This window comes from Chiloscyllium punctatum, chromosome 49 (assembly GCF_047496795.1).
Source record: "Chiloscyllium punctatum isolate Juve2018m chromosome 49, sChiPun1.3, whole genome shotgun sequence".
Taxonomy (NCBI): domain Eukaryota; kingdom Metazoa; phylum Chordata; class Chondrichthyes; order Orectolobiformes; family Hemiscylliidae; genus Chiloscyllium; species Chiloscyllium punctatum.
Window position 1 is genome coordinate 22,732,695 of NC_092787.1, and position 8,632 is coordinate 22,741,326.

The 8,632-nt window shown below is 42.4% G+C and overlaps 1 protein-coding gene across 5 annotated transcripts in view; it reads right to left on the reverse strand.

Moving 5' to 3' along the window:
* Nucleotides 1-5,451, reverse strand: part of LOC140469377 (nucleus accumbens-associated protein 2-like) — a 112,662-nt gene extending 107,211 nt beyond the window's left edge. For 3 of the 5 annotated variants that reach the window (XM_072565831.1, XM_072565830.1, XM_072565829.1), the window contains exon 1: nucleotides 5,319-5,451. The gene's annotated coding sequence lies outside the window, so the exon portion shown is untranslated. The remainder of the gene's footprint in view (nucleotides 1-5,318) is intronic. The other 2 variants (XM_072565833.1, XM_072565835.1) reach the window with 2 other exon arrangements.
* Nucleotides 5,452-8,632: the final 3,181 nt, after the last annotated feature.

The following is an 8,632-nucleotide window of genomic DNA, read 5'->3' on the forward strand; positions in this document are numbered from 1 at the left end:
ATTTAGAAAATTCAATAAAGTTACAGTATTTAAAGACTAAGCAACAAAACTAGTAAGAATTCATAGCATGTCACCTTAGCTCACTAAAATTGGAATATTAGAGTGATACATTTGCATTTCAACAACTCACCAAATCATTTTATTGAACAATTTTTAATTACAAATTCAAAAAGGCTTTACCGTTAGACAGTTTGGTCTACTAACCAGCGTCTACAGGAGAATAACATACAGACTAAATACTGAATGACAGAAGCAAATCATCCTAACACCCACAAACAGAGCTGCATTAGAACATTATTTCAACGAGCTACCACACAATGCAGCACCGAGGAACTATGAAGAGCAGAAGAAAACCACCTGGATAGTGTGTGCAAAAAGAACGGGAACCCAATGAACACAGTCCATCGATTTCTCAGCAACAAACCCAAAGCAGCATACAAAACTTGCCCAGAATCACTAGCCACTCTTCCCTAGAAAGACATCTCAAATGACTGCCAGACTACTCAGACCTCATGGCATCACGGTAGACCTCAAACCCACTAGCATACTAAAACAGCAGCTAATGAACTTGAAAGACCGTATACAGACAACAAGCAAAATAAATGTCATTTACAAAATACCTTGCAAGAACTGTAACAAACACTACATTGGACCAACAGGCAGAAGACAAGCCACCATGATAAATGCACATCAATTAGCCACAAAAAGACATGACCCATCGTATCCTTACATACAGATGAGGAAGGACACCACTTTGACTGGAACAACACATCCATCCTAGGACAAGCCAACAGAGAGCTTGTCTGTTCCTAGAAGATAATTCCTAGAAGCATGGCATTCCAACTGGAAGGCTATGAACAAAAACATTGACTTGGATCCCACCTATCACCCTCTGAGAAAAAGAACAGGAAAGTGAAGGTACTACAGGAAACGACATAACCAACCTAAGGAAACCTGAACACAAATAGAAAGCGGGCCATAACACCAGTGTTTCACCAGAGTCTCACTGATGATATTATCTAGTAGGGCGACAAAATGTCTGAAAACAAACCTTTCAGCTCAGTGTGCAAACTTACACTCAGGCTTTACCATTATTCCATGCTAAGGGTATACAACAGTGTGTCTCCTCTCAGTTATCTGTACCTATGCACACTTCACTAACTGCTGTCTTTAGGTTTTTAAAAACAACAGACAAAGTTGGGTAAGCATTTGGGACATGTAATAAGAGCTCAGAAAATATTAAAATGTTGAATAACCAAGAGCTTTTTTTTTAAATATAGAATCCCTACAGTGCAGAAGAGGCCATTGAATCCATCGACTGCATTATCCCTCCAAACAGCATTCCGACAGAGACGCTCCTCAACAGCCCTACATTTACCCTAAATTGCCTAATCTGCACATCCCTGGCTACTATGTGGCAATTTAGCTTGGCCAAGGTACTTAAACTAGAAATCTTTGGACTGTGGGAAGAAACCTGTGCACCCAGAGATACCCACACAGACACAGGGTGAATATGCAAACTCCACACAGACAGACAGTCACCCAAGCCTGGAAATGAAACTGGGTCGTTGGTGCTGAGGTAGCAGTGCTGACTGCCATACACCACCCAGCAAACCTTGCTGGGCTGAGAAACAACAGATCGCCCTTTAAATTGTTCTGCCTGATCTAGAAATGAAAATACATTCCTAAACAGTCATGTCACCTTCTAGCCCTTAAGATGGTCTAACCAAGATACGCAAAATGCCTAATGAGACTTTTGCACAGGGGATGCTGAGGAAGAACAAGGGAATATTGGAGTTCAGAATTACACCTTAAGTTTATTGGTCAAATGCCTTTGCAATATAGTTAATATACTGCTCGATTATCTTTGTGAACAGTTTTGAATTGATTGTGTAAATTATGGTATTTTCCAATGCTGAGCTAGAAAGGCTCTACAATTGGAATTAGAGGAATTATAGTGGCAAAAACACTCAGCATTAAAGAACTAAATCAACTCAAAATGCTTTTCAAAACGTGCTTGAAATTGAGTTTTGCAAATGAAAAACTCTAAGATGATGGTTAATGAACACAGGAATTCTTAAGTGAAAAAAAATTCCAGTCTATCTAACTCACTGAAACAGAATCTGTCACCAACTATTTGATAGAAGATTCACATCAGTTGAACAGACAAATATGAAGAGAAATAATACCACAAAAGGAACTGAAATAGCACTAAGAAAGTACTGAGAAAGGGACCAACAAGCAACAGTAGACTTAGTATGCCCATAACTGAGACAAAGTTATGAAAGCATTATTGAAACAGCAAAAAGATGCTAAACACTCAGCTGAAAAAGATTTAGAACACTGAGCAGAACACATTCTGGAGTTAAGTAATTTTGGTTACTATGCATTCAAAATCCAACCATTGATGAAAATCAAAACAAGAATAACCTCAAACACAGGTGGGAGGTATTTCTGGAGGTGTAGGCATCCTTGAAAAGGCCGATACTTATTACTCATTCCTAAGTGCATTTGAGAAAGGTGGTAGTGTGCCATCTTGAAAACCCTAGTTTATTTAGCATCAGTACTTTCAGTGCTTCAGTGGTAGTATCCCTGCTCCTGGGTCAAAAGGCCAGGTTCAATGTCCACCTGCTTCAGATATGTGTCATACCTGTCTGAACAGGTTGATTAAAATAACCTTACAATATTCAGAACTGAGAGAGTGTAATCATGCACACAGCCCACAAATCTGATTCCATGCCAGCATTTTATGTAAATATTTATAATGGAAAAATCCCACAGAAACACAGCAGCATTTAGAATGGAAAGGAAAATTGCAGAGGAAATTGAGAATATTTCATAACTGAAAAACATATTGCCTCTCTTTGATTTATTCAGTTAGTGTCTAAACAAATTTCCATTTGAAAAGTTTTTTTTAGTTGCATCTTCAGGAACTGAAATTTGTAACATACTCATAAGATGATTTAAAACTTTTAAAACTTCGGCAAATTTCTAATGGCTTGGCCTTTAATAGAATTTTAACTTTTGAATAATTCAGAGCATTTTAGGCTGGATTCCTCAATACATATTTTGAAGCCTTTACTTCAGGCAAGTGAAAACAAATTAAAAATGTTGTAAACTGCTTACTCAGATAACACTTGCCATCAGCACCATTTAGCCCTGCAGTTTGTCTCAAATGTTGATTAAAACAAATAACAAAATGCACCCAAACCTATTTTAAGACCTAAGTTTTATTAACAAGTTGATTACAAACTAATGTTTTTAGGCCATCTATATTTATGGAAATCAGCTTTTTAAAGAGCATTTATGTTAATTTAAAGAAAGAGAACAGCCAGACCTGAGCAGCATTCAAAGTGTAAATGGATTCAAGATTGCACAAGATTCAGCATATGAACAATAATGTTTGATAGGCCAAGTGGCCTTTTCTCATTTCAACTGATTACATATGTGCTTTAATATGATTTTAAAATCAGATTATTTATAGCCAGATACATTCACTTTCCCGACCGTTTTCAAAAACTAGAAGGCTGATGACTGAACATATCTACACAACTGCTTTTCTGTTGCAGAATTTCCAGCTTCATACATGAACAAAATTGATGACCCAGTCAATACACTGTCAAGGAAGATTCACTTCTGTAACCTCAAATTGTACTTTTTCCTTCCACTAGAAACATTAAACTTAAACCCACGGCACTATGCCCAGAGACATTATATTCAAAGTGAGATAATATCAGTAGATTGAAACTAACATGACTCTCAAGCAAATTTTGATACCATGTCACAGTAGGCTTATCCAAGTTTTGTTCTTTGTCACACATGTAAGGTTTTGTAAAAGTCTTGGAGGTCACAGCTAAGGATGAAATGGCAGATCCATTCGTTTTTACACTTCAAACTCCTGATACCAATAAAAGCAAATTACTGCAGATGCTGGAATCTGAAACCAAAAGAGAAAATGCTGGAAAATCTCAGCAGGTCTCGCAGCATCTGTAAGGAGAGAAAAGAGCTGACATTTTGAGTCTAACTGACCCTTTGTCAGTTCTTTTCTCTCCTTACAGATACTGCCAGACCTGCTGAAACTTTCCTGATACCAATAGCGCACTGCTCTGATTCATAATATACCCAAAGGGAAATCCACATGACTATTCTATTCCAGTGTACCATCATTATTGAACAACTCAGAAAATTCACATTAGATCCTGGTGCACAGTTAGGACTGAGACATTTATCCACTATACTCATTTTAAATTGATGGAAATAATCTACCAGAGTATAAACGCCCAGTCAATGTATTGTGCCACATGCAAACCCCATATCAAATAGTAAATACCTCAGTAATCTACTGGTGAAGGGTAGAAAGTAAAATCAGAATACGGTCCATTTTACATTAGCAGTACAACTCTGAAATAATTTAAGTTCACTGCAATCATAAGTCACATGTTGCACTAATCTATACTGTATAACAAACCCTGCGTTGGTGTCATTTCTTAAAATCACCTCAGCATTTTCAGATTGCAAAAAAAAAGTAGTTAAACTACGTGCACAGAAACACACAGATGATTTCAGCCAGACCTGCAAAACCATGAATCATTTCTAGCCCAATAAATCTCAACAAACACACACGAGTACAGTTCTCGTACTGTATCTGAAATTCTTAACAAGAGTCAGTTCCTCGTAGGGAAAAAAGTAACTACTGTATTAGGCAAATATGCATGGATATACATGCATGTGTGTCAAGACGTGTGTCAACGAAGGCTTCCAAAAATGGATTAAAGATTACGAACAAACAGACGACTACACTAACAAACGTTTAACAGGATATAATATAAAACAATTAAAAACTGCACTGATGGGATGATTAAACATCTGCTCATGCATAGCATCCTGAATTAGCCTATTCCAATGGAGCAGAAAGCCATGGTGGAGGGAAAAAGAGGCAGTTTCTAAAAGTGGGCAGCAACCAAAAAGGGCATTCAGAGCAATTGCGAATTCCACTACCCCCCTTGTGGGGGGGGGGGGGGGCGGTTGGTAGAGGGGAACGCTGAAACAACTTCTAAAAAGGAAGGAAGTCCTGAAGTTTTCTATTCCCACCCTCCCGGGTTGGGAAAACTTCGCGCTTCAGGCGCCCACCCGCTCCGAGAGTAGCTGCCAACGGCGCGCGTGCGCAGTCGCGCGCCTCGTCCCGTCCCCGGCCGTCGCTAAGGGGAATGCTTGAAAACTCCGGGCCCTCACTCTGCCCTTTCCGACCCCCTGCCCCAGGAAGGCGGAGGGGAAGAAAGTGAACAAAACAACATTTAAATACATCGGCATTCCTCTACCTGCCCGTTAGCTCCGCAGAGCGACGGCGTCCTCCGGTTCCTTTCCCCGCCCCTCTCTCTCCCTCCCTCACTCACTCAGAGCCCGAGCGCAAGCGAGATCGAGCGCAGCTTTCGACCGCACCGGAAACCAGCCCTCTTAGCAACGGAAGTGACGTTACCCGCACGCAGCCGGCCACGCGGTATCCCAGCAACAAGCCGAGCCCGTCTGTAAACATCTCCTACCCCCTCACTCCCCCGGAAACCGCCTTTCTTCCCTGGCTCATGCAATCATGCAGCATGTAGATCAGACCCTTTGGCTCAACCGGTCCACGCCGACCGCGTTCCCGAACTAAACCCGAGAAAATAGGTGCAGGAGTAGACCATTCGGCCCTTCAACACAATGATGGCTGATCATGCAATCACAGTATCCCGTTCCCCCCCCCCCCCCTCTCTTCATCCCCCTTGATCCCTTTAGCTGCAAGGGCCATCTCCAGCTCCCTCACGATTATATCTCACTAATCAGCCCCAACAGTTTCCTGTGGGAGAAAATTACACAGGTTCTCAACGCTCTGCGTGAAGAAATTCTTCTTCATCTCAGTCCTGAATGGTTTGTTCTTAGACTGTCCCGAGTTCTGGACTTACCCGACATCGGGATCATTCTTCCCACATCTAGCCTGCCAGTCCCATCAGGATTTTATTTGTCTCTATGCGATCCCTCCCTCATTCTTCAACAATTCCAGTGATTACAAGCCTACTTGATCCAATCTTTAGCCCAGTTGATCCAGTCTTAGCTCATAGATTATAGAATCCCTGCAGTGTGGAAGCAGGTCATGTGGCCCAACAAGTTCACACTGACCCTCCAAAAAGGCCCACCCTATACCTGTAACTCCACATTCCCCATGGTTGACCCACCTAGCCTACATATCCCTGGCTAATTCAGCATGGCCAAGTCACCCATGATTTACTCGGTGAGTAGAAGCATTCCCCTGCAGATTCTGGCCAAGGAACACATTTTACATGGAAAATAATTAAACAGGTATGTGCCCTTTTAGGTATTAAACAGAAATTCCAAATCCCCTACCATCCTCAAAGTTCAGGTATGGTAGAGCAAATGAATCGGACGCTGAAATCTAGTTTGACTAACGCCCTGACAGAGACAGGGCAGCGATGGGTTAGTGTACTCCCCACCACCGTAATGAAACTGAGGTCAACACCAGCAAAGGGAACGGGGCGAACCTCCTTTGAATTAGTGATTGAATGGGTTATGCTGCTGCTAGAGGACATGGTAATGAGAGGACCAGCGATGTGCAAATTTAAGGATAGGGCTAAACAATTTGTGAAAGAACTGGCAAAGCAGCTGCATGAGCTGAGAGAGGAAGTTATAGAGTCATAGAGATGTACAGCATGGAAACAGACCCTTCGGTCCAATCCGTCCATGCCGACCAGATATCCCAACCCAATCTAGTCCCACCTGCCAGCACCTGGCCCATATCCCTCCAAAGCCTTCCTATTCATATACTCATCCAAATGCCTCTTAAATGTTGCAATTGTACCAGCCTCCACCACTTCCTCTGGCAGCTCATTCCATACACGTACCACCCTCCATGTGAAAAAGTTGCCCCTTAGATCTCTTTTATATCTTTCCCCTCTCACCCTAAACCTATACCCTCTAGTTCTGGACTCCCTGACCCCAGGGAAAAGACTTTGCATATTTATCCTATCCAGGCCTCTCATAATTTTGTAAACCTCTATAAGGTCACCCCTCAGTCTCCAACGCTCCAGGGAAAACAGCCCCAGCCTGTTCAGCCTCTCCCTGTAGCTCAGATCCTCCAACCCTGGCAACATCCTTGTAAATCTTTTCTGAACCCTTTCAAGTTTCACAACATCTTTCCAATAGGAAGGAGACCAGAATTGCACGCAATATTCCAACAGTGGCCTAACCAATGTCCTGTACAGCCGCAACATGACCTCCCAACTCCTGTACTCAATCCTCTGATGAATAAAGGAAAGCATACCAAACACCTTCTTCACTATCCTATCTACCTGCGACTCCACTTTCAAGGAGCTATGAACTTGCACTCCAAGGTCTCTTGTTCAGCAACACTCCCTAGGACTTTACCATTAAGTGTATAAGTCCTACTAAGATTTGCTTTCCCAAAATGCAGCATCTCGCATTTATCTGAATTAAACTCCATCTGCCACTTCTCAGCCCATTGGTCCATCTGGTCCAGATCCTGTTGTAATCTGAGGTAACTCTCTTCGCTGTCCACTACACCTCCAATTTTGGTGTCATCTGCAAACTTACTAACTGTACCTATTATGCTCGCATCCAAATCATTGATGTAACTGACAAAAAGTAGAGGGCCCAGCACCGATCCTTGTGGCACTCGACTGGTCACAGGCCTCCTGTCTGAAAAACAACCCTTCACCACCACCCTCTGTCTTCTACCTTTGAGCCAGTTCTGTATCCAAATGGCTAGTTCTCCCTGTATTCCATGAGATCTAACCTTGCTAATCAGTCTCCCATGGGGAACCTTGTCGAACGCCTTACTGAAGTCCATATAGATCACATCTACTGCTCTGTCCTCATCAATCTTCTTTGTTACTTCTTCAAAAAACTCAATCAAGTTTGTGAGACATGATTTCCCATGCACAAAGCCATGTTGACTATCCCGAATCAGTCCTTGCCTTTCCAAATACATGTACATCCTGTCCCTCAGGATTCCCTCCAACAACTTGCCCACCACCGAGGTCAGGCTCACTGGTCTATAGTTCCCTAGCTTGTCCTTACCACCCTTCTAAAACAGTGGCACCACATTAGCCAATCTCCAGTCTTCCGGCACCTCACCTGTGACTGTCGATGATACAAATATCTCAGCAAGAGGCCCAGCAATCACTTCTCTAACTTCCCACAGAGTTCTTAGGTACACCTGATCAGGTCCTGGGGACTTATTCACCTTTAACCGTTTCAAGACATCCAGCACTTCCTCCTCTGTAATCTGGACATTTTGCAAGTTGCAAACAGACAGAGAATCAGAGTATGGGAAATGGAGCACAGCAACATCCAAGCTGACAATCCTAACCCTGGAGATCAAGTCAGAGTGACAATATTACCAGAATGTTTGTGACTGCGATGGCAATGGGTCAGGCCCTACGAGGTAATTATTACAGGTAGTACATGTGCTCTAGTGAATATTAAAGGAGAGAGCTGAAGTTGAAGAACTGGTCCCAACTGAAGTTACATGAAGCTTAAGCATGATCATTAACCCTTCAGGCAAGTTGTATTGGATCCTTGTTCCTTACCAGCTGCTGGCTGCCACTGTCACCCACTTTGG